The sequence below is a fragment of the Melozone crissalis genome, unplaced genomic scaffold (genome assembly GCF_028551555.1).
Source record: "Melozone crissalis strain CALT ecotype California unplaced genomic scaffold, PUWL_Pcris_2 ptg000019l_1, whole genome shotgun sequence".
Taxonomy (NCBI): domain Eukaryota; kingdom Metazoa; phylum Chordata; class Aves; order Passeriformes; family Passerellidae; genus Melozone; species Melozone crissalis.
Window position 1 is genome coordinate 25,592,723 of NW_026535797.1, and position 26,747 is coordinate 25,619,469.

At 36.8% G+C, this 26,747-nt stretch overlaps 1 protein-coding gene across 1 annotated transcript in view; it reads left to right on the forward strand.

Annotated features, from left to right (window-relative positions):
• Nucleotides 1-1,825: 1,825 nt before the first annotated feature.
• The window catches only part of NRG3 (neuregulin 3), a 455,224-nt gene continuing 430,302 nt past the window's right edge, over nt 1,826-26,747 (forward strand). Inside the window, exon 1 of the mRNA XM_054277416.1 lies at nt 1,826-1,891. The gene's annotated coding sequence lies outside the window, so the exon portion shown is untranslated. The remainder of the gene's footprint in view (nt 1,892-26,747) is intronic.

Below are 26,747 nucleotides of genomic sequence, written 5' to 3' on the forward strand. Positions count from 1 at the left end.
TAGATAGCAAAACCTTATCCCAAGGTATCTCACCAGTAAGAGGGAGATATATAAAGAAATGCACAAAACCAGATATAAGGCTCAGATTATCCAAGGATGCCTGGGGAAGAGTTAAACATTGCTGTATTATACTCTTGTAAGATAATAAATACATAGAAGAAAAGACATAAACTAGTGTTGCAAGCAACATAATTTTCCCTTTAGTTAATATTGGTGGGCATCCCTGCATTAGAGCAATCAATGAGGAGAGCAAACATTAGAAAGCCTCTCACAGCTTTGCCTGGGATGTCCCTCTCACTTTCTTATGGACCTCTCCTGAAACAGCATGAGCTGAAATGAGCAGCAGGCTACAGCTCATGCAAATTATCAATGCTGAATTAGTCACAAATATAAAATAACCCTTAAAGTACTTCTAGCTGTTTTATTGACTCTTCAGCTGCAAGTGAAACTGTGATGAATTTATTCTTAATATACAAATTATTTTTGCCTTGAAGTATTCTTATCACAAAGCTTCAGATTTATCAATTTTCCGCCTTATTGCACATTCTAGGAACCAGGTATGCCTAAAAAAAGTTCAGCTTTCATTCTTGAATGAATTAATTAAGTTAAAGCAAAAGAGAATCTTTATTGAGGTATGGAAATGTTGTCTTTTTTCCATGAAATCAGGCACATCATTGCAGAGCTGAGTGCCAAGATGTTAATTTCCTTGCTCCACAAGGATTTACAGGCCCTGCCAAGCTGTCTGTTCTTATCAAACTTTACTTGATTACAAATGAACAAAAGATTTTAGATCAAATTTCACTGTTTAAAGTAATTTGATTAATTAGCAGGCATGGATTAGATAATGGAATAAAACTCACGCTCTAAAGCATGGGAAAATAGCTTGTAAAATTACTGAGGAGCATGAGAAAAAACTCTTCTAATTTTGTACCACTCAGAATTCCTATTGCTTACCAATACTGTAGGGTATAAAAGAGAAATATATAATTAACTTTTCTTAGGTTTTTAAGAGCTATCATTATTTCTGACCATGAAAGAAAAGCACAGCCCTGTGGCTGTGTATTTCTTGGCACGGCACTCTGCTAGGGGATGTGCCAAGCAGCCCTGGACCAGGCTGGATTTTCACAGTGAGCAGTCCAGGCAGTCCCAGCACTGAACATCACGAGATGCTCAAGGGACAGAGCTCAACCTGAGCCAGACCCAGCTGTGCCTAGCACCAGCTTCTGTGCTCCTGCTGGGACACTGGTGATGGGCAGTGTCCCCCAGTGCACAGCACTCTGTCTCTCCTTCCCTCTGTAACGCTGGATTTGGAAAAACCCTTCTTTCCCCACGTACCAGCCCTGGGAAGTGCCTGCTGGCTTCACAGGTGTCTCATACAAATTTCACACACAAATTTCTGCTTGAAACGAAGTTTTGCCTTTGAGTCTCCCAGGGGAAGATTTTGGAGACTGGGATATTTACAGTTTGGTACAGAAAGCCACAGCCTGGTAGTTTGATGATGAATATACTCATAGCCACGCTGTAGAGTAGGGTAGTGTGGGATGGAAACATTAAACCAACTGCACACAACTTGCTGAATCAGAAGATCTGGGAAAATCCCAAAGTCAAAATACTTAAAATTTCATTAGGACAGTGAGATTAGGCACTACCTATTAATTATAAGGAGCGCCTGAAATCCTCTGAAGGGATGGTGATGCCTGTTTGTCTTTTTTCCCCCTCTAGAGTAATCTCTGAAGGAGGATCTCAGCCCACACAACTGCAAACCCTCCAGCAGCTCAACTGAAGTGCTGGGACTTGAAGTGTCCTGCAGCTAAAGGGAGAGGAACATCAAAGGTGGTGTCTCAGTGGTCTTGAGAGAGTGTCTATCCCAACACAGGGGGCCTACAAAAAGGTATTTTGTGTTGCACGAGTGATTTTTATTTTCCTTTTGTCATCCTTGATATGGCAATTTATATTTTTACATAGCTTTGGCAGGCATTGCTCTTCTAGAACTGTGGCTCTGCAAATGGGTGGGTAAATCTCAGGTGAGTGAAACTCCCTTCTTGGCCTCTCTATTTAGGCCAAGAAATTTGGTTTTAAAACTCTAAGCAAAGCATATCCTGGGAAAAAAACCTTTTTCTGCATGATTGTTTGTAAATAGCCAGATAAAAAGTTGGTCTGGATTTCCTGTGTGGGGATTGAAACCATTGTATACTGTCTGAAGGAGTATGCCCCAATGAGAGAGAATTTCCTGTATAACACCAGGCAAAATCTTATATTTAAAGAAGCAATGCCTTTTGGTTGGCAGAAGGAGGCCTTTCACTGCTGCTGGTATGAATGGTGTTAGTGGCAAACAGTCTAACATCAGTAATTGGTTGCCACAGGTAGGACTTTTCTCCAGAATCTCCAGGGCTTCATACTGCTTCTAATTCCTCCATTCCCTTTTGTGTGTTTTGTTGAAGAAGCCCTCATACAATTTCCTCAGCAGTTTGATGCACACCTAAATGATAAGACCAATTTATCTTCTAAGGCAGGCAAATAACTGAAAATATTTGCTAGATTATCCCCTTTATTGATATTATGGGATAGGAAGTCTTTGAGTAATTTTTGTAGCAGTTTCTCCTGCTGAAGGAAATAATGTGTAAATGTATTTCTTCAGAGATGTGAAAAGAAGGAAGTACCAAGATTTGTTCTTGTGATGTTGATGATTTATACAACTTATTCCCTGAGCTGATACAGAGTGAGGATGTTTGGCCTCTTTTCTCTCTATGTCTACACTGACTCAATGTGCTCTACCTAAAAATTGTAAAATCAGAACTTTAGTGAAATTTTTCCTTTGACTTGCTAATTAGGGGGTTTAAAAATGCTTTTAATTATCCCTTTTTGTTTGAGATAGTCCACCACTGCCTGTTATTTGAAGCCAGTGGAATTAAGCAGCAGAGGGTTTGTCTGTTTATGGTTTGGAAGCAAGAACAGACCTAGTGTGAAAACTCTTCCCTCTTATTTAGAGTGAAAGACATCCAGTGTTTTTTGTGCTAGTCTCAGAAATTCTGTGAGGTCATGCTGCTCCTGCTTAAAAGAGTATGGAATATTGATTCTTTTTTATATTTGAGAATTGTGATGCTGTAGAAAATATTTTTCCCAGATAGTGCAGTAAGAATAACCTGCCTTTGGAATTCAATGGTTTATAAATAAGCAGTTAGAATGTAATGATAAAAAACCAAAGTATTTGACCTTTTCTGAATGGATGCTAATATTTATTCAGGGTCATTTCCTAGCCAAGAGTTTCCTACCTATTAAGTTAGGTTAAAAAATTAGTGCCTTACCAATGAAGAAGCAATTTCAGGGCACTGGTAAGCAGCCAGTTAGTGTTGTAATGCTCGTGTTGTACATTAGGTCAAATTTGTAATTATAACTTCCCTTTTAATTTATGGATGTGAATATCTATGATATATAAAACAATTCTGTGTGGGTTTATCAAAAATAGAAACATGTCTGGAAATGCAGGGAGAATATTGTAGAACTTTGTTTTCCTGAATTTATTTATGCTGTTTAGGAACAGCATAATATTATTATGTGTACAGTGGAGCACAAAGAATTTATAGACTTGGACTCAAGCTCTTTCAATTAGGAACTACTCCACAAAAAGTTCATTGTTAAGAGTTGCACTGGAATATAACAGGATTAAAGTTAGGTGATTTCAATTGGGAAAAGAAGTTAGAAGAAAAACCATGACTGTATTGCTAGAAGAATTAATTTGATATTATGGATGATACAGATATTTTTTGTAGGATCTTTTGATGTGAATTTGTAGAGATTTTTGCAAAGTACTATTGTATAAAACATTTATATTCCCTGTACTTCTGTAAATTTTCATTCTTCATCTGGAACTTGAGGTCAGAGCAGCCCAATTGGCAATTTGAGGTAATTCCTGATAGACAGCTTGTGTTCTGGAAAGATTGGTGATGGAGCTGGCTGTGACAGAGAATTGCTGTTATCCCATCTCTTGGCCTCTTCCCTGATGTTTTGTCATTTCCATAACTTTCAGATCTGGTTTAAAGGCAGGAGAGGCGATGCTTCACCAAAGCAGTGACTTTCCCTTTTTAATTTTTTTTTCCATATTGACTAACTGTGTGACAGCCTTACATTGTGCATTAGCCAGGCACTGACTTTTCTTTGCTGGTAATTAGGTTTTTAAGAGTGAAGTAGTAGTTTGCAGTGGCTTGAAGAACTACTTACTCAGTTTTGTTTAGTTATCACAAATGACATGGAGATCTCATAAAAATGAGGGAGTTGACCTCTCTTAAAATTTAGTCTGAAGTTCTGAAATTCAAGGAGCTGTCTTCAGGCAGGGAAACGAATGAATATTACTCTGGAACTCTATGCCAATGAATACTACAGTCAAAATCAAATCCTTTGTTTTAGTTTACCAAATTTATTGCTCAGGCTACTTTGTCTAAATTACATCTGCCTATGACAAAAGGGGCATTTCTTGTTGTATGGTACATCTCCCAGGGCAAACCTAAGGAAAATGTTACTTCCCTAAAACTAATGTAGGAACATGAATAAAGGTTCTTTTCACAGGACTGCCTAATTCCAGGGAAGATAGGGCCTTTCAATTTAAAAACTGTCCCAATTAAAATATGTGATATTTTCACTTACATTTATGGGTTAATGCTCCTATATCTTACTTGGTACTTCTGTGTAATGTTTAGCAATACAGCAAATGAGTCAAAACACTTCAAAAATGCATCATAAAATGGTGCAAACCAGAGACTTCAGTGAGATTCACAAGAACCAGGCATAGATTTATCTGCTTACTTTGTTTATTGCTGCTTACAAAAAACCCTTTTGTCTTAATATTTCTTTGATGCATTACTTAATGTACTCTGATTAATTAGAGATGAGCCAAAAAATATAAATTTTACTCTGAAAATAACTTGCATATAAAATTGATTGTACTTAATAAATTAATTCTTTCACCAGGATAGCAAAAAATTAAAAATCCAGTACTGAAAATCCTTTAATGAGAGTTCAGAGTGTATTTCATGTTCTAAAGGTACTAAGTCATAGACATTGTTCAAAGAGATATTAGCAGTACTTTTTCCTGTGCCCACAAATGCAGCCTGGAAATGCAGAGTCACCAGGTTGGCAGGGGAAGGCCAGCACAGGCTCGCAGCCATGCTGGGCAGGTTTGCCCAATGTCTGCCCAGCTGAGGCGTTTGCACTTGGAGCCCTGGCAGAGCAGCTCTGCCAGAGCCAGTGGGGATGCTGACAAGATGACATAACCACGTTCAGCATCTGAGAATCTCAGGTTTGGGTCATGTCATGTCTGTCCATATCTGTGTGTCTGTCCCCCTCCCTCCTCACCAAAAATAATGTTCAGGAAAATTATGAACATCCACACCACCTACACCTATTTCCTCTCATGCTGTAGACCATGAAAATTTCAGTTGTCTTACTTAATTACCTTATCTCTCTTTTTTTTCCTAAAGAATCTATTGACTGTCTGATTTTGAAGGTGTTTTGAGAGTAGAAAATTAGTAGAAGTCTAGCATGACCCCAAGCATTGTTTAAATAACTTGGGGAAAGTCTCTTGGACAAAGGGATTTCTCAAATGTTTATTATTTGCTTGAAAAATTATCATTAGGTTTTAGACTACTTTTCAGGAATCCTTTAAACCCAATCCTAACTAATATATTTAATTACTGCAACAAACAACCACATGCAGTTCAGATGTGTCAGGTGAACTTAACTTAGTTCTGTAAATTAATGTTTCCTGAATCTTGCTGCTCTCTAAACTCACAATGGAGTAAAGAGAAACCACATGGAACAAAAATGCCCAGCCAAGCACTACTTCTGAATAAAATAATCCTAGGAATGTGGGAGCTGCTTCAAGCTTCAAGTCTTTTCATCTAGGAATACTAGGAAATATTTTAGCCATTTTTGTGACCATGTGATATTTTTCTTCACAGTTTCAGTAATATTATGTTCCAAAGAATAATAAATAGAGATGGTATGTATTCATGTAAAGCCATCTTCTAGTTTGAACAAAATGATCTTTATTGATGTCATTTGTTGTGGTTAAAGCAAAACTTACACTCAGATCAATGATATGATGCTCATAGTGACAGATAAAGCTTACAGACTAGATAGACAAGAGACATAAAAGAAGAGACTGGAAAGAGAGGTGGAGATATTGGGTTGTAGCAGGACCAGAAATAGGTTTTGATTTTTACACTCCTCTCACAATTTTCTACTAAATCACTTTTATATTCATGTAAGTGATCTGAGGTTTCTGCTGGATTTCTGAGATGCTTATTTTAATACATGGGATAATAAAGTGGGAGATTACCTTTGTGTGGAAAATTACCCAAATAGATAAAACCTCAGCCATGTAAATAGCATTTTAGCATTTAAAATAAATAGTAATCTTATTAATTTTCTATTATTACTAAAAATACATTAAAAGGTACTGAACATAATTTTTTCCCCTGCAATATAATGAATACAGACAAAAAACAGGGTGTTTTCAAATCAGGACATCAGAAATTTTTTTGTTAACGTGCACGAGTTTCATTCGTCTAGTTCTTTTTAATTCATGTCCAAATGAATTTCTTGAAGGCCTCTAAATTTTGCAGACAATTTATTAAAGAAAGACCTTTCCCTGCTTAGATTTTCTTTTTTTTTTCCACATTAGAAGATAAACAGGTAGACTCTACCATGTCAGACTCATTACTACATCTTGGTGCTGAAAGCTGAAGCAAGATTTTTTCATCAATTTTGACAAATAGGTATTAGCAGAAGAGATAGATCTGTAACTATTCTGCAAAATCCAACTTTTTTAATGAGCTGTGTGATGGCTGAATATTGAATTTGTAGACATTTGGTCTTAGATTGACTGAAGACTGCTTTAAAAACCCACAAAAATGGGTAAAATGTGAAAATGTCCCAGTAGTATTTATTTTTACTTTTTGTTCTAGCCATTCAACTTTTTCTGCAGGTTAAGTACACTGCACTTACAATGCAACTGATAAGTTTCACTTTCTGAATGAGCTGATGTATCAAATATGTGATGGGTTAAGATTTTCTTCATGATTTTACTGTAAACTGGCCAGACACTTTGCTGAGCACATGAATATGCGAATGTAATTGTATGTTGGAATGTGGGGGGTTTTATATAATTTCATATCTGCCATCACCAAGTAAGATCTCTGTTGTCAAAAGCCACTGATTGCTCCATTGAGTCCTTGCCATTCTGCCTTCAGCTGGCCACTTGAGCCAGGGGTTAATTCAGTTTTGGTTCCTTAGTCTGTCTTTGCTGCTTCTTTCCTTTTCTCTGTGATTTAAATGGAGTGCTTCAGCCTCCCAGCTGTCAATCTGTCAGCTTCCATGAGTGCTAAATACACTAGGGGAAAAAAAAGCAATTTATTACATTTTCACAACTGAGGAAGAATGGATGGCTCAGGAGATTGGTAATGAGCCTGGATACTGAAGTTACAGATCCAGCACAGGGCTACACATGCTACTATCAAATTCAGAGATAGATCTGCAGAGACACTGCACAGATTGCACCAAAGAAGCTGAAGTTGGAATGCTCTTGATGGGACATGATCTTCTTGTACATGATTGAAGTAAATTTGAACTGAAACCCCTTGAAGTTGAGGTTTAATAAATGAAATTCTTCGCCTCTCCAGGCTGTTCTTTCAGCAATCTACTGCAGATGGATCGAGTGCAGAGTCACTTTTCTCTTCTTGGCTTCAGCTTTTCTTAATAGTCAGCTCTCATACAATGTAAATGTGATATAAAGTTGATTATTTAGAATGTTTTGGTGTATTGTATGATGGCATAGTGCAAGTCCAAAGTGAAGGTGTGAGACCAGACCTCCATTCATAAATAATAATACTGTACAGGAAACTTTTAATTTTTTTTTCCCTGTGGAAAGTTGAGTTTACAGTACTTCCAAGACTTATTTGGATTATTAGGGAGTTTCATGCCTCAAAACTGTCTAACAGGGAAAAAGAAATCCTACAAAACCAGAGTTTGCAGTGGGAAGCTGTTCAAACAAAAATAACAGCAGTGGTCTTTTGCATGTGGAGAATCTTCAGCAAATGTGTTGAATTGCACTGATTGTTTCTCCAAGATTTAATGATGTCCAGGCTCCAGTTATTTCAGTCCAGTGATGTGAGGCTGAATGAAATTTTGATTCAAAATTAGAAGTGATGGGCCCCTGTGAATGCAGAGAATAAATCTTGTCTCTTGTAAGGAAGCTTGCAGTATGTATGCAGCATTCACTGGCCATTCTGAAGTACTTGTTTATATTTTCCTGATTTATGTAGGGTCTTGTGAAATTAAAAAAAAGGTTAAAAATTAATAGATGCGAGGGTAGCTTTTTTGATTAGAAATGTATGACACTGTCCTAATAGGAGCTTTCAAGTGTTTTAGCAACTTTTTTTACTTATCACTTAATTAAGCAATATGGACTTTTCTTAGATAAAAATACCAAAAAAATCATCACTGCAAAAAAAGAAAAGACTGATTCCAAAACCCTTCAGCAAAACCATCTTCACTCTTGTAGGATGCATAGCCATCTATTGCCTTGTGAAATATCTGATAGGACAAGATGTTCAATTTACAGCATTTAAACCTGAATCCTGATAAATAATAAATAAAGCAGCTGCTTTCAATAGCACTGATTCCCCAGTTTAAGGCTGGATTTGGAACTAAGGCTGTCCCAGCAATTTACTTTCATACAAGGCACGTGCAGTTGTGCTTGAGCAGGGTAATCTTTAATGATTGTAGTTGGGAGGGGACATGGCTCAGGAATACACTGAATCTCTTGGAAAGGTAAATCCCTGAGGGATGGTGACCACTCACTGCCAATGTGAGTATTTCAGTGCCTTTTACCTATTTGTCTATTTTTCAGACTTTATATGTGTGTATTTTATTTCCACAAGCAAAAGATGAGTTTTTGCACTTATTGGCTGTCAATAGATAGAGTTTGCTCTTAATTTTTATGTGCACAGGCACAGGAACTACAGCAGTCCTTGTACTACAAGGGAGGTACGTAGGGAGGAAAGTAATCTTTAAAAATATGTCCAGGTCAAATTATTGGTTTCAAATGTTCTTATGTGCAACTTGAACTAACCTCGAAAAGGATTGTGAGCAAAAAAACCCAAAAAACTGAACTATATGGCATCTAAAATGTGTTGAGATTTTACACTTCCAGTTCAGCCTATTGGAACACATGGATCAGTTCTGTTCACATACCAATGTAAATGAAGGTGATTATTTAAGGAGGAGATCTTATTTTATAACCAAGTCCTCTGTCTCTCAAATTCCTAGGCATTATTTCCCTGCGCTGTGGATATTATTTGTATCTCCATAAGTTATCCAAAACTGTTTATTAAAAACTTTCAAAAGCAGCATTTTTTTCCCACTTTTGATTAATGTGACATTTGTATTTTCCAGCCTATGCTCAATCCCTAATATTGAAAAGTTAATGAGAGAGCATATTATTTTCTGTATTTATTTTTTTAAGTTAATAATAAATTTTAAATTATCAACCAAGTGACATAGCAAGTGAATAGCACATCAGATTTTGGAATTATGTGATGATGTCCTTGCATATATATTTTTGAATGAGTCACTTGTTTCTGTTTCCTCAGCTAAGAATATGCATATCTATTTCTATTTGGCTATATCTAGACACATATATGCATATACATTAAAGTGCAGATTTGTTCCTCAGCAGGTTCTATGGATCATGGCTGATGATAACCTGTTTGTTGTATAGAGGGGGAGAGCTAAGGGTGATATTTGAACGCTGCTTTTTCTCCATACAGAGCTTTTTGACAGAAAGAGACTTGAAAAGTTTTTGCTTATGACCATCACTTACAGTTCTAAGGTTACCTGATATAAATTACATTACAATTCAAAAAGCTATTGCCTGTAAGTGGCAGAATGCTGTAGTTGTAGAAACGGGCGTGAATGAATTTCAAAACTGTCACTGACTTAATGATTACAGACTGAAGCTGCCTTTATTTCACCATCTTTGCCAGATCCTCTCTTTTTATCCAAGGGATTGATAAGAATGATGTTGCCATAATTACACCCCACCTGACAGATGGCACAATGGCAGTGACGTATCATGTTTTACTAATGTGCTTCTTTATCAGATGTTCACACCAGAAGTATTTACCTTTATATAACACTGACATCAATTGTGCAGGCTGAAAAACAGATTTATTCCCCTGAAAAAGTGTTTCTAATAAAATGAATACAGTGACATTTGGAACTGCAAGCCTTGAGGCACGTATTCTCTACCAAAAACCTTAATTAATTTATAGCTTAGCTTGACTTGGTGTGATTTTTTTTCAGCACAATTGCTAACAAAAATAAGCATATTACCAGTTGCAGTAAAATATGGTACTATTAAATTCAGCTCATGTGTTTTGTTGTGGTAAAATCAAAACCTTTGCTATTACTGAGAAACTTCATAGGATGGGAACTTGAAGATTTCCTCTGACCAGTCTGATAATCAATATCAGATTAATCAATCTTTGGTTAGCTAAACATCAGAATAGAGCTAATGCTGAACATCTTCCTCACCTGCTGGTGAGGATAGCTTTGTAGATATTAAATGGGTGAATAGGTAAATTTCATCAGAAAAATCTTGGCTATGTGTCCCTCAGGCTTGGTACAATTTTTCTCCTTATTTGGACACTTTTGCTTGCATCTCACAGATGATTGACCTTTAAAGTGCTGATCTACTACAGGAAATTAATGTTAATTAAAAAAAATCCAAACTTTTGTTGAGTTAATGTTTATCACCTTCATAATTTTCTGAGTTAGAACAACAATATTTTGGAAGTTTCTCCCTGTGACCACTTTTCATTAGTTTTGAGAAGACACACTGTGTTCATTTCATGCAATGGATTCTACTTATCATTGCATTCCTTTTCTAAACTCTTAGCATAGAAACAATGCTGCACCCACCAGAAGCTCTTTGAAGTAGAGGCATGTGTTTTTACTGTTGTCAGAAAGAAAACCTAATGCAGACATCTGTAAGTACAAGCATGTATAGAATTGATTACAGAACTTGGCTGTTATTCCTTTATTCTTGACCTGTGAGATTTTTGCATACTACTGCATGACTGCTGTTTGGTTTGGTGTTTAATAACTATTTGTTTTGCCTTTAGGTATTTGACCTAAGTTGCTGGTTTACAGGGCTGGATGTTTTGGCACATCCATAATAATGTTTATAAGTTGTCCTCTATTAATTTACATGTACAATATCCAATTTTAATATAACTTAGAAAATATAAGAAATAAATGTATCTTTTCAGATAAGACTTTTTTAAATACACAGCTGCCTAATTAAAATCTTGGCATGTTTAGGCTTTATCTGTGTAGTTTGGAAAAATCTAGCTCATTCATGCTCAGGGCACAGAGTGTGAAAGCATTAACAGCTCAGGTTCTGTACATAGGGAAGGCAGTGGTTTTCTATTACTGCATTTATTTATTGAGTTTCATTTTCCTTATAGGAGTGCTAATTATGTCCGTGAGTGTTCACACATAAGGAGTGCATTAAAAATCAATAATTAATTAAGATCTGCTTGTAAGAAGATGTGTAGGTGCACAGTTGGTGGTGATTGGGGTGGGGCTGTGATTAGGGGCTCATCCCCAATGGGCTACAGCTGTGAGCAGCAGGTGAATCCCATTGGGACCACCGAGCCATGGAGTGCCCATGGTACTGACCAACCACCAAAGGGAGCAGAGGGCACACAGGGGCAGTGCATCAGCATGAGAGGATAAAAGGCTGCGCTGAAGAACAAGGAGGGCAGATACTTGCAGCTTTCTGAAGTGGTGTGGTGTTACTCTGTATGGGTTGAAGCTTTCTGAAATTGTGTGGTGACGCTCTGTGTATTGTGGCCGTCTCAACTGTGACATGTGCTGCGACAACAGCGTTGAACAGGTAAGAATTGTTAAATGGAGTTCCTAATGGAGCAGCTTTTTGTTAGATATCTGAGGGACTGGAGCCTGAAACTTGCTTCTGTTTTGGCTCCGATGGAAGACAAGTTCATACCCTCAGATCTCCACTTGTAGTTTCCTTATTACCTGCAACTTTTTACGTGTGAAAGGTAAATAACTTATCTGCAAACAGGGACCATATCAAAGATGCTTTTTTGGCTCTTGTACCAATTTGAAGAGTGTTGTGTAGTCAAAGCAGAACACAGTGAGCTTTAAAAATTTCTCTTGTCCTCCAAAACAGTGCAGAACTTATTTCTAACACAGCACGAATGCTGGCTAAGACACAAGTGACTCACAAGAAACTGCTTCAAGTCCTCATATTAAAAGTTGTTATTCTTATAAAATGGAACTGGGAAGAGAATTATGCTTATCAAAACTAAAACAAAAATCCACTTGTGGCTTCTATGTCTACATAACATCTTTCTCAAGGTGCCCGCTGAAATTTGGTTCTACAAATACAGTGGGGTTTGTTTCAAAACATTTTATTTAACAATTAAAAATATTTTACTCCAGGCAGTCTTATTCTATTCAAATAATTTTAGCCTTTTAAATCTCAATTGTAAATTTTAACAAAGTAAACCAACAGTAATTGATAGATTATTATTTTTTATAAATTCTGTAATTATAACTCCTTGATTTAAATACAGTCACAAGGGAGGTAGAACAAGGTATTTGTTAAATAAATGTTATGTAATTGAAGTGTTTCCCCGCAGGTTGTTCAGCTGTTACATTAACAAAAGTCAAATATGATAGATTTGGGTTGTTTTAATTTGTTGTCAGTATTTATATTCTTTGTAAGTTTGTAATTTAGTCATCCAAGGTAACCGAAGCCTAGTGGGTTTGTCAGCTCTTTAACTTTTCTTGGATCTCTCTTTGTTTTCATCTGTTTGCAGTTTTTTTAATGGATGGTTAGTTACATAATTTGTATCTCTTTCACACAGTCTAAAATCTAATTAGCTCATTCTTAATAGCAAATAATTAGTGATGCTTTTAATAGATACATAAATATATGGGATGGAAATATTACAAGAATAGGAGCTTTTTATATGATGTTTTGTCATGAAAGCGAACCTGATTCCTCTTAGTAATATGCATATGAGTAATTTCATAAACTCCTGTAACAAAATTTGACCTGTGGTCATCTCTGTAATGAAGCTGGTTTAATTTCTTTTGTTTCCTCAGTCTATAGAATTTGATTTCTTTTTTTTTTTTTTTTTCTGTGTAATGTAATAGTTCTGCTCTAAGTGATAAGTGCACCCTTGGGCTTTTAACAAAAGTAAGGTTCTACAGTGCCTTTTACTTTAAAAGTATTGTCATAATATTTGTGCTAGACATTTGGCAGGGGGGAGAAAAAAGCCATCTGTTTGTAGGAACACCATGAATGGTCCTGTGACAAGGACATTAGGAGCCCATGCTGAATCCTGACACAGAGTTCTTCCCCCAACTTTATCTACAGAGCACCATGTCACATAGTCTGGAATATCCCTTTGGTTACTTTGGGTCACCTGTCCTGGCTGTGTCTCCTCCCAACCTCCCAAGCACTCCCAGCCTTCCTCACCACTGTGTCAGTGGGAAAACCAGAAAAGGCTTCAACTCTGTGCTCAGCAAAAATCTAAAACTCAGCTCCTCATCTGCTGCTGTGAATTAAATTAACCCAGCCAAAACCAGCTCAGGGGTTTTATGTTTCAGTCTGTACCCTAGAGTGGAAGGACCTAGGAACACTGGCTCCTGAGGCCCACAGGCTTTGTGCCCAAATTTCTGACTGCCGGTTTTGCTGGAGTCTGGGAGTGAAGTCTGCCCTGTGAGCAAGAGGTGCCACCATCAGGACAGTTGCTGGTGCTCCAGCTTTGCTGCTGATGCATGAGTTACTCAAATGAAGCAGAGCTGGCTCGTGGGTCCGTGCCTCCTCCTGTGTGGGGACCTTGGGCTGATGTGCCTTTGAATGCCCACAGATTTATAGTGAGGACCAAAGGAGGACAGCAGATACTTGTGCAGGGTGTCTCCTCAGTGGCACAGGGGCTCCCCAGGCAGGCACAGACCTCACCTGGCTGCCAGTGTGCTGTGCTGGCCTTGGCAAGGTGGCACCAGGGCAGGGGGACACCAGCCATGAGTAGTGGAATTTTTTTCATTAATTTTTCCTTTTTTAATTTTTTTCCCTGAAGGATGGTCACACATAATTAATATTATTATTTTAGTATATAGCCACAAAGTATGACTAGCTATCCCATTGCAGTGCAGTGTATTTCATGTGCTTCACACTAGGCAGGCAGGTGTGGCAGGATACAATACCATTGTGAAGAATTTGTTGTCATAACCAAATAACGTTGAAAGGTTTTTCCTCTTACTAATTTAATGTTGTGATTCAGAATACAGAATGGAATATTCCGCCATGTGTTTTTTTTATTCTTATAGCTGCCAGAAAATATCCCAACTTTCTTTTAATGGCTGCACATTTACCTTTTGAATGACTGTACCTTTCCTTCTCGGGGAAAGGAAATGTGGTGCTTATTTGTGGCAGGAATCTGTTCTGGATCCTTTTGTTCTCCATGTGCATTTCTGACTGAATTTTGAAGTAACCTTAAAAACTAAAGCTTGCTGTGCTTAAGTCTTAGGTTCAGATTTAGAGGTCCCACTCTATCAGAGAGTATTATATATATTATTTTTTATTTTTTATGTATTCTTTTATCTATTATTATTTAAATAATATATTTTATTTTCTCATAATTATTTTGCTATCTTCTGTTCCTTGTTCTGTTCTTTGTATCAGGCTAGGGTTATTTTTGTAAATGATAGGGGGAAAAAAGACAATAAAACCCTTAAAATTATCTGCAAAGGTCAGATTATAAGTGTTCATTACAGTCATTAATTTCATTTTTTTTGTTACAAGAAAGTACAATAAATCACTATGCAATGTGGAGCTTAGTCCTTGCATCATCAGCTTAGCATTCCTCAGTGAAATGTCCCATTTTCTCTCTTTCTTTTGTAGGTCACCAGTGGGACTTCTAGCTTTAAATTAGTTATTATAGAGGCAGAGCTATTGGGAAATTACAGATCTGATGCAATTATAAATTTCATAATGCTGTACTGCCACATGCTGTTCTGATATGTGGAAGTGTATTGATTTAGATATGTTTTATGGCTGCTGTTACGTGTCCCTAACCACCAAAAGCAATCCTATATATTTTTAAACATTTTATGAATTCAGATCTAACAGTTTTGGTAAAGAGAAGGAAATGTGTATGTTTTGTTAGAGTAGATGATAAGGTAAATGTGAGAGAAAGAGTGAAAAACATAGGTAGGACTGGGGAAAAACTGACAGTTGTTGAAAAGGAATAGAAAAAAGAAAAGTGGACTGTAAATAAGAAAAAGGACCAAAAATACACTGTAAAAATTAATTTTAAAAATTTCTTTCAAATGTTACTATTGCAAGTCAGTAAATATTCCTTTCTTAGGGGAAGGATTTATCTAAGTGACTGTCCAAGCACACTTCCAGGCCTTTAAGATGTTCTGACATTACGTTCTATTTATCACTCAAATAATGTGTTGGTGATGGGAAAACAAATGCTGCTCTAGTGTTCTGGTATAGGATTTAATCTGTGTTCTTCAGGAGAAATATATAATAGAATAAAAGTGTTAAAAACACTGTTCCTTTATTCACTGGATAAAATTAAAAATGGAAAGAGGAGTTTGTAAATATTAGTGTAAAGTCTCGGTGCACATGGGGTCCAAGCCTGTGGAATGGAGAATAGGGAAGATCTTGGCCACGTGCTGTCTTGAAAATGTCATCTCAACATGCTGCAGTGTTTCAGGGTCATTGGGCTCTTTTCTGTTCTTGTGTGTTGGTTTTCCTAGGATTAGATTCTGTGGTATCTAGAAGTGAAGATGATCTCTGCAAAATCAGAACTACATATAAAGGAATTAAGAGAAGGCACTCCCTCCCCAAGAAAATGTTTTTATCTAGTTTCTGTTTGGAAAGTGCTTAGGACGTTATAGGCAAGGTCCTGTGTAGTAGTAATGAAAAATGATACTCCTTGAATATTGAAATGCAGCTGGGTGGGACAAAAGAGAGCAGGTGATGTAATAATGGAGGCAATGACCCTCCAAGCAGGTACAGCTGTAGCCAGAAACTGAGAGGAGGTGGGTGATTTTTTGACCTGTGCCATGGATTTTCCCCACCACTGATGGTCAAACTTCCAGGGTTATTTTCACAGCTTTGGTATAAACTGAAACTCCATCTCCTCTCTTGCTTTGGCAGGAGCTTGCTGCGTTTTTAAACACCAAACTTGAGAAGCACAGAGCTGTCTCTTGTGGCCAGGACAAATTGTCAGGGTACACTTTAATCTGTCAGCCTGGCAACCTCACTACAGCTCTCCTTACTCGAGTTTATTGCAGACTTTTGAACAGAAATTTGGTCTTCATAAAAAACGTCTCAAGTTTTTTCACTGGCTGGAGATTTCAAAAGTTCTGATTTAAAATTTTAATTGAACAGTTGAAAAAATGTCATGTGTTCAGGGCTCATGGGAAAGATTTCCCTCCTCCTTCCCATCTTTTGGGGGCAAGAGGGGAAAAGATATGTAAGGGAAGCAGAGATAAGTCATGTAAATTCATATAAACTATAGGACTTGTTTGACCTTTTTCTTTCCATTTCTAATGCCTGCCTTGCACATATTTGTGAAGATTTACCCTATGTAAAAGAGATGAGCAGGAGAAGATCTATGCATAGGGAATGTCTGAGCATCAAGTCTGATTTCAGGGCTTAGGCAAAATAGTGAAAAATATCTATATCTAGGGCTCTGGCTTTCAGAGAAACTTTCATCCAACACTTAAAAGATTTTTCTTTATTTTTCCTTGTTCACAATATGCTAGGACACTGAAAAAAAACAGTCATCTGCTGGAAGTTTGCTTTTGTGTTGAATTATCTCTATATTGTTTAAAGTACATGAATTTGGAATACTAATAGAATAATAATAGGCCATAATTTTAACTTTTCCAGAATTCTTGCAGTAGGAAAAGCCACAAAGAAATCATTCTAATGTGAACACAACTACTATGCTGGAATTCGCTGATCTGTAAGATTTCTTCCAACTCCAGGCAGTCTGCGCTTTAGATACTTCACAATTTGACAGGATATTCACCCATTTTATTAGTTTTGGCAGATATTGTGTCTGTGTTGCATAACAACTTCTTCTAGGAGCTGACAATGATTAGCATTTTGTATTGCATTATTGAAAACAATGTAAGATTATTCCTTTAATTCTGATGCCATGCCAGAAAAGTCTTTGCTGGCTGCTAAACTGTACAGAAAAATGTGTCAGTGTTGTGATCCTTCTCTCCTTAGGGAAGATGTCAGTGTTGTGATCCTTCTATCCTTAGGGAAAGTGGTATTCTCTGTTCCCTTCTATTCAAGGTACTGAGGGAAGCCAGTGATTCAGCACCATTTGATTGAAAATGAGAATAATCTCTATCTAAAATATTTAGTTCCCTAGTGCAGAGGTAACACAGACTTCTGTCTTAATCTATTAAAATTCTGAGTAAGGATCTGTGTGACGCAGGGATCTATTTCTTTGGAGTTTGGTGAACAACAGGTGTGTGTGTGTGGGGATGGAGAAGGTGACATGCCATGGCTGTTGGGTGTCACTTGTAAAACAATCTTTGAAAATTCAGTTCTCAGCAAACTTGGACATTCTCCAGAGCTGAGCACTGTGAAGTCCACTGGTAGGGTTATTTTCCTCTCTGTTTATAACAGAAAACAATGTGCATTTGGCTCCAATAGCATTTGTCTGTCCTTCAGTCTTTATTTCTGTTTCAGGATAATTCAGATTTTAGTCCTAGTTTCTAGATATTTAATATGGTGTATAAATATCTTGCTGGAGTAACTGGAAAAGGGCACTAATGACTCTTAAAAATAGAAATAGCAACAAAACCAGATAGCCTGTGTACCTATAGCCCTGGAATGAATAGAGTTTTGAGTGCCTTTTTAATATTTAACAAGCCATTTTGATGTATCTTATTAGGCTGACCTAGAACAGATTATTCATACAGATTCATCATTAATAATTAATTCATCCTGGGAAGAAATAACAAAAAAACCCCCAACACCTACATGCATAAAGAGTTTAGAATCCTGGCTCTGCTGATAATCCTATGGGACAAGGTCCTAGTTTTCATATGACCATTGTGTTTTCCTGTCAGAAATTCCATTAACTTTAATAGATATTCTTGTGGTGCAAAGTATTGGTGCTTATAAGTAGACCTGACCTGGGTTTAAAAGTCATTCTGATGGCCTTCATATGATATAAGTGCCTAAAGACCCTCAGTTTAAAATTAAATCTGAGTATGCTCACCAAATTTATTATTTGTTATTTTTGTCTTTATTTGTTACATAGCAGAAGTGCATGAAATGTTTATCCAAACCTGTTTATTAGGTACAGGAAGAAACAACATCCATTTAAAGGAATTTGTAACCTGTATAAAGCCAAAGAGGTAAAAAGATGCAGCAATATAATGAAATCACTTCTTGCAGACATGCAACAGATCAGTATTAGAGCTGGAAGAGCAGCTTCATTTTTTCACTGCTCCTTTATATCAAGCTAGGCAGCATTGAAAGATATGACCTTGCTGGAGACTTCTTTGGATCTTTTGGGGTTTTTTTTCATGTAAGAATAAGATTGCATCTAGTATATTCTGTGAAGAAAAAAGTAAGCAATCTTTAATCTTTCACTCATCAAAAAGCATTCAAACAAACCATGGTTACTTGAAGGAATCCGATATTGGATGAGATTTTCAAATGGCATTAGTTTTATTAAGTACATCTATATTTTATGCTTGCTCCTCCTGAGGTCAGTTTCTGCTAATTAGCACATTCTCAATTCTTCCAGCTGGTGAAAGTTCCTAAAGCAGACAGAAAGTTCAACACCAGCTAACCAAAAAAAAAAGAAAAAACCCAAAAAGAAACAAAAAGGAAGAAAGTACAGATGGACAAACAGTAGTTATTTGCCCCAGTAAGTCACAAATTGCTTCACTGAATGCATCCTTGAAATGCACTCAATAAATAGTGGAAGCATTTAGCTCTTGATGTTTGAGTGGGTTTTGAATATTTGTAGGAATGGCTAGAGATTTCCTTTTCTGGTAAATATGAAAAAGGAAGGCTTTGCAGCATATCCCTGAAGACAAAAATAGAGAAATCAGGACTTACATTCTGTGGGCTGTTTGCACTTTTCTGTTCAGAATTTGTTGTGTACTCATAGACTCATATTTCATGTATATTTTATAATGCATATATTTTATATATTATATAGCTGTCTGAACATCTATAAAAAGATAAATACTCAGCAAGCTTTTTCATATGCAATTTCAACAAAACTACATCAAGCAGTCTGCTTGTACAAAAAAGTGTTCAAAGGAGCTTTGTTTCTTCTGTTGTTCCTGGTGATGAACATAAATTGGTTGTGCTCTGTTTTGTGCATGTTCAGATGTCACTGGAAGTATAATAGAGCTTAGCTACGATTTCTTTTTTCCCCTCTCAGGAAGCTTTTCAGTAATGCCAGCATAATATTTTTACAAGATTCTCATGTGCCCACTGAACTCCAATCAGGGGTCACATATATCATCTGTTTTCTGACTCCTTATGTTACTGTTAACTGATTTAAGATTGTCAGATTGTCTTCTGGTGTTAGAGGGTGTAACAAAAACCACAGAATTATTGTAAGGCACATCTGTACACATCTTTTCTGGAGTATTGTTGATGTAAGTGTTGTTTGTGACATCAGTTGTACAGCTGCCAATCCTGCTGTGGAAATGAGGTGCTGCATCCCCAGGGGTGGCCCCTGGAATTATCAAGTAAACACACAGAAGAACTTCAGTAGAGAGTGAAGTGTAAGTGAGGATACATTGTCTTAGGTCATTTCAGTTTACCTAGTCCTTTCAGCACATAAAATTCCACACCTCAGGATGCTCATAGCATGAAATAATATTATATAACTATATAAATTCTAATCCATAAACCTAGGATGGATTAAAAAAATTTTTTTAGAATCTACTAAAATATTAGAGCTGCACAATTGCATTTCCCTGTATCTGGAAAAGAAAATAGAAGTTGCATGAATGACTTAATACAACATCTTAAATGTTTAATGCTGGAGGATGGCAAGGATTTGGATCATAGTCCAGATTTATTTTGGACTATTAATTCCTTAGTCCTTGCCCATCATATCTATCATTGTCATTTTTCTTCAGGAAGTGGAAATCTTTGCCTAATTTTCCATCAAAAATTAAAACTGCACTTTTTGTGGTATGAAAAGTCATCATTTTTTGTTTCTGAAATTACTCAGTGTTCTGTTTCTTGGATTCATCACTAAAGTCCCCTCTCAGCTTCAGCAAATAATCATTTCTCTTTAGTGAGAGGAAGAAAATGAGGGACCATCACTTTGTATCATTGATAGCTTGTACTTTTCCTATATTTCTTCACATTCTTGGACTAAATTATTTAATTCAAGGACACTCTAACCTAAATATCAGGTTGATGATGGTGGTGCTCAACTTTCATTCTTTCCCCCTGTTTCTGGACTAAGATATGAACCAGATAATCTCTGCAAGACAGAAAAAATAATCAATGCACTTCTGTGTGAGGATTTCCCAGCAGGCTGGCAGCAGGGCAGATCTAATAGCTCAATAAATGCAATCCCCAAGGGACTGGGAGCGTGGACAGAGTTGGTGGAGAGCTGTGATTGCACAGAGAAACACAAACATCTGAAAGATTTCCCAGCTTCCTTTCTTTTTATTTCCTTATCAGAAAGGAATATTTTGCAACTGGTACTTTTATTGGCTTATACAGTTTATTTCACTGGCCCCCAGATATATCAACTGGAATAACAAATGTCTTTGTACTTTAATTATGTTGGAGAACACAATTTAAAATGTTTTTGGACCAGGCATTAGTAGAAACAAGATCTTTCTGTATTTCTCAAGTCTGACTCACATGTGCTAAGTGCCAATCACTCAGGAGTAATTACTTACTTTTAATGACTGTATTTATAGATGGCTAAATGGGAATGTTATGTGTCTGAAGTCCTGGAGTTGCCACATCTAGTCATTATCAGCTAATTATTTTCAGTACTTTGATAACAGGCAGAAGAGATTTTCAGAAGATACCAAGGCACAAGTGTATATTAATGTGACAATTGGTCTTTCACCCAACTTTCAAAATGTTACTGCATTACTTTCAATGTGAATACTGCAGGAAAATTAAAATAATGTAATGATTGGAATATGCATTATTCCAATTTCGGTATTTAATTTTTCATCCAACGTTTAGCTTGTGCTTCTACATCTGGACTAGAGGAGGATTTGCAACATGTGACAATGTTTTACAGAGAGCAGGGTTCACAGCTAAGGCAGAGCAAATCTGAGTGAAGATCTGGCTGTGTCTCAATCTGCCCAACCAGAAAGTGAAAATATGTTGCTTCATAGAGTCTCTTTTAGATTACTGTTGTGCTGGCTTTGGTGTTTTGTGCTTACATATTGATTCTTCTATCGGTTAGGCCTAAGGAAAGGTGGTGTGGCATGTCATGGTCTCAGGTATGTGCAGTAATTGTCTCTAGTTGATACAACAAAAATTTGTGTTCTGCCAAGATGTCTGTAAGTATTAAGTTTGTCAGAAAAGACAGTTATTTTGAAATGGCACTAATAGCAATTTAAAAGGAAAGGCCTCACGATACGTGAAATCAAAGCCTCTTGAAGGTTTCTGAATCTGTGAGATTTGATCTATGGTGCAGTAAGGAAAACACAAAGAAAGATATATGAATTTTGGCTCAGCTTAGGGATCTTCTGTATGTACCTGGCAGGTAACAGAGCTGGAATTTTGATTAGTCTCACAATCAATCAGAATGAGAATTTCTGACTGGTGGGCTGGGAAACTATGGAGGAAAGGAAATAAAAAGTGCATGGCAATTTAAATTTTAGGTGAGGGGGAAGTATACTTTTTTTCTGCTTTGAAAATCAAGGCAGAAATCAAACTTTATTCTCTGAATCTCAAAGTAGTTGTCACACATGCTCTCTATTTGCACTGCAATGAGTGTCTGCTGTCCCTGAGAGCAGAGTAAAGCTGCAGTCATATTTCAGGAGAATTCACATGGCATGTGAAGAGAGAGCAGAGTTGAGGCTCAGCATTGACATGTTCCTCCTTGAGACAAACTCTTCCTGGAGGCACGTTCGTCTTGGTATGATGTGGTGCTTCTGACCTTCCTGGCTGTTCTTCAGATGCCTGGTGGGGCTTTAATAAGGAATGTGACTATCTGCAAGTTTCTGCCAATATGGGGTTAAATGCTTTTGCTGCGCTTCATAATATTGTATTTAGAAGAACTTGCACTATTCTGGTAGTATGAAAACAAAACATTTGGAAATAATTAGACTGTTATTAAGAAAGTATGCTTAAAATTGTGTTAGTTGCCTTAGGCTGCAGGCAAAAAAATGTTTGTATATTTTTCCTGCAAATTCATATACATATTTCAGGCTCTTATTAGAATATTAGCATTTATCCCAATTTTACTACTGAGACCAAATAATAACATCAATTTGAGATATTAGGGAGGAAGAGATTGTTCTGCTTCTGTAGGTGGGACTGTGTGTTAGTTGCTTTTCTTTTGGGTTTTTATCTCCCAGCTCTGGCTGGGGAGATAAAAACATGTGGCATTAAAATGGGATAGAATTCCTAATAGAAAGCCAAGACTCAAAGCAGAAATCTTGGTTAAAATAGGAAGGATGATTGGGTTAGTATATAACAAGAAACTGAGGAGCTGTAAGACTTTTATTGCAAAAATAATTTTAAGAAACAATAATGGAAAGAGAAACCAGGGAAAATAGAAATAAAAGGAATATCCATGTAGCTGAGAGATCCCTTGAATATTCTTACTAATCAGGCTATATTCAAAATTTAACAAACCAAGTTTTCAAGCAAACATTTAATCAAATTCTTGGCAAATGTGACACAAGTTTTTGCCAACTCTTATTTTTGACTGGTTCTTATTTTTAGTATTGCTTTTGGAACTGTACTTCCTGCCACTCTGTCTCACTATGGAAAGTTATGGTTCTATTAAAGGGCTGTTAGCTGCCTTTCAGAATGTACACACTGCTCCTCATTCCCAGAGTAAACAAAGGGAAGTTTATCCCAGCTGAAGAGGATATGCAGCAAAGGTCTTATAAAACAAACTAACATCTGTACTGGCAAAATAACAGATGGCCCTTATCTGCTGTCTTCATGTTTGAGGAGAGGATCTGGTGGGAAAGACCATTGCTGTTGGCAGTCTTTGATCTTAATACCTCGTGTAAACCAATACAACAGGGAGCATCTGTCCACAGTGACTCTGACAAGGGGATGTGTGTGAAACCTGATTAACATCAAAACACTCTGGGCCAAAACTGGAGCAGAGAGAGCAAGGTCCCCCAGCCTGATTTGTATTTTGTTGCTCTTTTTGGTTTTCAGCACTGAAGGTGTACTTACTTGTGTTTGAGAAATGTTTTCCTTATCCATGTATGCACAGTAGGTTTTTGGTATCTTGCAAGAATTTGTGTGTACATTGATTATTAAGGTACCAAATTCCAAGTGATGCTATCTTTACAGCAGAAGTGAGGCTATGAAGCTATAAGGAGTACCGTGCACATTAAGGTGAACACCACTCACAGCATTGTAAGTTATTTCTATTCAATTTTTTTTTTCTATTTCTAGTGTGACAGCTCTCTTGATCATTCTCTCTCAGAAAAATCTCCCATCTGTGCCGTTGCTGACAAATCCAGTTGGAAACTGGAACAGAATTGCCCTTCAGAATAGTATGTGAGTTTTCTTATAGTAAAGGTGCATAATCAGTGGCAGCTAACCAGTAATAAGAATATCTATAAAAGTCATTAAAATATTATCAAGCTAGCTTGTGTCTGATTTTAATCTGTCTTAACTAAAAAAGACATTTTGGCTTCTACACATTCTGAATTGTGCTTTGTTCACTTAAAGATACTTTAGTGTGCTCATTGTATATATGTTTCTTGATTGCCAATAAGCTGGGAAAGAATATATGTAATTGTAGTTTAGTGCAATTCTGGAAGCGCTTAACAATCTTTGGGACATTACAATTCTTTTCTCTCACTTTTCTTTTCATCGTTCTGCTAAAAATTGTTTAGAAAAATTAAAATAATTCATATGTGTGGGAGACGTCAGAAAAGTAAAATGAATATGTAGAAATTCAGAGAGCTCTAAAAGATGATAGTCTTTTCATGACTTTTCTGAGCTGGGGGAGGTTAAATGTAGTTTGTGGAGACAAAAAATAATAATTGCCATATCAGAATGCATTGAAGTGAGGAAAAGAGGAGATTATATTGAACATGCAAATATGCTCAATCTGCTCATGCACTAGAATCTTCTATGAGGAAGAAAATATAATTTGTCTTAGTTTTGCAATTACTCATGGCACAATATTTGTATCTAAACAAATCCACATCTTGGTGGGGCCTTTACCTTGCCAGAATAATCTTTGTCTTTTCTATAATCAAGATTTTAATTGTATCTCTAAAATGAATTAAGAAATGCAATTTCTCAGACCATTCAGTTTTGGGAACCTTTCTGAAGATAATGAAATCTTTCACTACAGAATAATTCCTCTAACTCTGCCACTACATAAATATTTCAATCGCATCAGGGTCCAGTGCAATTGGAAATTATTTATTGTACTGTAACAGAATATTTACAGAGCAAGAATTAAGCATGTAAGCAATGTTACATTTTATAACTCCCAGATATGCTGCCAGTCATTAATGTTGTTCTTCGTTAAATATACTGAAAAATTTTTCTCTGCCTGAGGGCAGTTGGTTGGCTCTAAACAGGGAATGTCTGTGGCTCTCAGAGCTGCCCAAAAGCACTGAGGCACTTGCCCACTTGGGAATATATAAATATGCACTTGTGGCTGAGTTAGAAAACGAATCTGTAGTTCAAATTTTCATGCTGTGCCTTTGAGATCTCACATAGCAAAGGTCTCACTGGAATAAAGAAGAGAGGAGGTCTCTGTGGGAGACTAATGGCTTCTGTAACCTTGATCTGCTTTGTGCTTACCATAAGGCAAATCCCAATATTTCCCTGCAAATTTAATTTAATTTCAGATTCACAGAGAGCTGTATTTTTAGTTCTCTCACTTCTTTGTTCACTGTATTTTGTTTTAATGTATTTCTAGATGAAGAGACATTGAATTTCTTTTACTAGAATGTGAGCCTGTCTATATGAAGAGAACTTATGGGCACTGCAGTTAAGAAACTTAAACCAAAGGGAAGAAAATAATCAGGCTTGATTGAATACACTCATATATATTGATGATTGAATAGCTGGGGCATCAAGCAGAGAGACACATGCACATTTGGTGAGCTGACCTTCATTAAATGATACCAAAAGTATTTGTCATGGACTGGCTACTAACTCTGGGATATATGACAGACTTTTATAATTTACTTTCAAAAAAATGTGTATAAAGAGCTGAAAGTACAGAAATATTTGGTAACTATTGATCCATAAGAGGTAAAACTTAATTAGAAAGAAGTTTCTGAAACTCCCAATTTCCTCATTTTCCTCAAGAGTAAGGCACATTAATATTAATCAACTTATTACCATGTCTCTCATCCTTGTATGGAGTTACTGGGAAAATAGGTAGTGTGCCCTACTGTCTAGAAGCTACAGGAAAAGCATGCTTGCAAAAAAGCTGAACACATCTTAAGAGGCAGTAGAGATATTGATAAAATTATTTGAAATAGCTGCTGCTGTGAATGCTTAGAGAAGCTATTTTAAAAGCTGAAATATCAGTGATGGGATAAATTCCCCAGGAAAAGCTAAAAAGAGCCACATACAAGTGATGTTTGCTGGTGGGGTTTGAGTTTGATGATTACATCAACACAAGGGGGTTCAGTGGTGAAGCTGCAGAGGTCCATGAAGTGCTTGTGTGCAGGAATTCCAGGGACACCTGTCCTGGCTTCCTTCCTTAGAGATGTGGGTACCAGGGGTCACAAACAGATGCCAGGGAGAGGCTGTGCACAGAAACCAGAGGAAAGCACAGAAAATAACACACTCACATTGCATTTTGTTCTGGTCACCCCCACGTCCCTGCACGAGCAGGGCTGGAGGCTCTCACACACCTGGAAACACATTCTGCAAAGCAGCACTGCTGTCTCAGGGTTAGATATTGTTCTTTGTCTGTCTTTGATCAGTGTTCTTCCAGCTGTGTCAGGCTGCTGAATAATCTCCTGTGACTGCCTCTGATCATAAGAACTTGTGTTTTCCATCAATTTGTGGGTTTTGGTCTCTCTTCCCAGAGCTAATTTTCCAAGCTATAGGAATAAAATGGGCAATATTTTCTATAAATTTTAACTCCGAACAAAACCAAAAGGTAGGATAAACTTAAAATATTTAATATATGAAGGGTTTTTAAATGTATATATTATGAAGGTAAACATAAATCTCTACAAGAATCTTAGCTTTTAAATCTAAGGTAGGGGGAATGATGAAGGATGTAATATTTGTACATCTGTGTGTCTCACACATAGACAGTAAGACCATGATATTTGTTCTTGGTTTTACTGGAGTCTTGATGCATGACCTTGTGAAAGCTGCTTCATGATTCTGTCCCAGCTTCCCCATCTGTCCAGTGATGCTTATAACACACTTGGAGATGTTGTGGTGAATAATGTCACAGGAATTAATAATTCTCAAT